Raw genomic sequence first — 2,693 nt, 5'->3', positions numbered from 1 at the left:
TCAGTGATCTTTTTTCTCAGCTGGCCCACTTGTGCTTCTAGATTTCTAATGGAAGACCTTGTTTCATTCATGAAACTTACAGTGGCCTTAGATAGATCAGAGACTAGATTTGCTAAATTAGAAGCATTTTGTTCAGAGTTCTCTGTCTGTTGCTGAGTTGATGATGGAAAAGGCTTGCTATTGCTAAACCTGTTTCTTCCACCATTATTAAAGCCTTGTTGGGGCTTTTGATCCTTCCATGAGAAATTTGGATGATTTCTCCATGTTGAGTTATAGGTGTTTCCATAAGGTTCACCTAAGTAATTTACCTCTGCTATTGCAGGGTTCTCAGGATCATAGGCTTCTTCTTCAGAAGAAGCCTCTTGAGTACTGTTGGATGCAGCTTGCATTCCATGCAGACTCTGAGAAATCATATTGACTTGCTGAGTCAATATTTTATGCTGAGCCAATATGGCATTCAGAGTATCAACTTCAAGAACTCCCTTCTTCATAGGCGTCCCATTACTCACAGGATTCCTTTCAGAAGTGTACATGAACTGGTTATTAGCAACCATGTCAATGAGTTCTTGAGCTTCTGCAGGCATTTTCTTTAGATGAATGGATCCACCTGCAGAAGTGTCCAGTGACATCTTTGATAGCTCAGATAAACCATCATAGAATATATCCAGGATGGTCCATTCTGAAAGCATGTCAGAAGGACACTTTTTGGTCAACTGTTTGTATCTTTCCCAAGCTTCATAGAGGGATTCACCTTCTTTCTGTCTGAAGGTTTGAACATCAGCTCTAAGCTTGCTCAGCTTTTGAGGAGGAAAGTACTTGGCTAAGAAAGCCGTGACCAGCTTATCCCAAGAGTTCAGGCTATCTTTGGGTTGAGAATCCAACCATAATCTAGCTCTGTCTCTTACAGCAAAAGGGAAAAGCATGAGCCTGTAGACTTCAGGATCTACTCTATTAGTCTTAACAGTATCACATATCTGCAAGAATTCAGTCAAGAACTGAAAAGGATCTTCAGATGGAAGTCCATGAAACTTGCAGTTCTGCTGCATCAGAGAAACTAATTGAGGTTTCAGCTCAAAGTTGTTTGCTCCAATGGTAGGAATGGAGATGCTTCTTCCATGTAAATTGGAATTAGGTGCAGGGAGGTCAGAATCCAACAGCATCAGCAGTCCTTCTTCAACCTCTGAATCTGATTTCTGCTCAAGTCCCTCAATTTCAGCCAGAAAATACCTGAAATCACAGAAAAACACACAAACTCATAGTAAAGTCCAGAAATGTGAATTTAACATAAAAACTAATGAAAACATCCCTAAAAGTAACTAGATCCTACTAAAAACATACTAAAAACAATACCAAAAAGCGTATAAATTATCCACTCATCAATTAACAACTGGGATGATTTGGTAACTAAGTTCCTTGCAAAATTTTATCCACCTCAGAGGATCATAAGGTTAAAGGCTGAGGTTCAAACATTTACACAAATGGAGGCCGAACCCATCTATGAGGCATGGGAGAGATACAAGGCTCTTATAAGGAAATGTCCCCCTGCCATGTTTAATGAGTGGGAGAAGCTTCAAAACTTCTATGAAGGCTTAACACTGAAATCCCAGGAAGCTTTGGATCATTCAGCTGGAGGTTCCTTGCAACTCATGAAAACTGCAGAAGAGGCTCAAGAACTCATTGATATGGTGTCCAACAACCAATATTTCTTTGCTCATCAAAGAGGCCGCCAACCATCACAAAGGAGAGGAGTAATGGAGCTAGAAGGAGTGGATTCAATCCTGGCTCAAAACAAATTAATGCAGCAGCAAATTCAACAACAATTTGAGCAAATGACCAAGAGAATTGATAGCCTCCAAGTTGCAGCAGTTAACACCAGCCAACCATCAACCACATGGGGACAGAGTGAAGAAACTCAAGAAGAACAACAACAAGAGCAAGTACAGTATATGCACAACCAAGGACCAAATGAAGTGTATGGTGATACATACAATCCATCCTGGAAGAACCACCCAAACCTCAGATGGGGAGATAACCATACCCAAAACCAACAACCATGGCAGAGGAATTCAAACCAACACAACCCAAGAAGCAACCAAAATCACAACCAGCAGCAGACTAACCAAAACCCCTACAGAAAACCTCAAAACAACTACCCCAACCTCAACCAATACCAATCTAATAACCAACCCACCAACCAAAATGCCTACCATCCACCACCCACATCTCATAACCCACCTCAAGTATCACCTGAAGCCCAAAGAATCACTCACTTGGAGGCCATGATAGACAAAATGTTGAAACACCAGGAAATGGTAACCAAGAATCAGGAAGCCTCCCTGAAGAGCCTAGAGAGACAGATGGGGCAACTCTCCAAGCAAGTATCTGTTGAGAGACCTTCAAACTCACTGCCCAGTGACACAATTCCAAATCCCAAGGAGGAATGCAAGGCAATACAATTAAGGAGTGGGAGAGCATTGATAAGCAACAATGACACTACAAGGAAGCAAGCAGAGAACATCAAAGAACCAACGAAGGATGAGAATCAAACAAAGGCAGATAAGGCTAAGGAGCAAATTGTGATGCCAAACAAAGGCACTGAGAAACTTAAAGAGAAGGACAACCAGCCACATAGCTCAAAGGAAGTAGCTCAGGGACAGCAGCAAATAGGAAAGAGCATCACACCTCCACTGCCA

The 2,693-nt window shown here is 41.7% G+C and overlaps 1 non-coding gene across 1 annotated transcript; it reads left to right on the top strand.

Moving 5' to 3' along the window:
- Positions 1-683: 683 nt before the first annotated feature.
- On the top strand, positions 684-791 carry LOC148581661 (small nucleolar RNA R71). Its single transcript, XR_015895899.1, has one exon. It is a non-coding gene; the product is annotated as a small nucleolar RNA R71 (small nucleolar RNA).
- Positions 792-2,693: the final 1,902 nt, after the last annotated feature.

The sequence above is a fragment of the Arachis ipaensis genome, chromosome B10 (genome assembly GCF_059453495.1).
Source record: "Arachis ipaensis isolate K30076 ecotype BB chromosome B10, ASM5945349v1, whole genome shotgun sequence".
In the NCBI taxonomy this organism is placed as follows: domain Eukaryota; kingdom Viridiplantae; phylum Streptophyta; class Magnoliopsida; order Fabales; family Fabaceae; genus Arachis; species Arachis ipaensis.
Note: the sequence above shows the minus strand (reverse complement) of the source record. Positions and strands in the feature narration are given on the sequence as shown.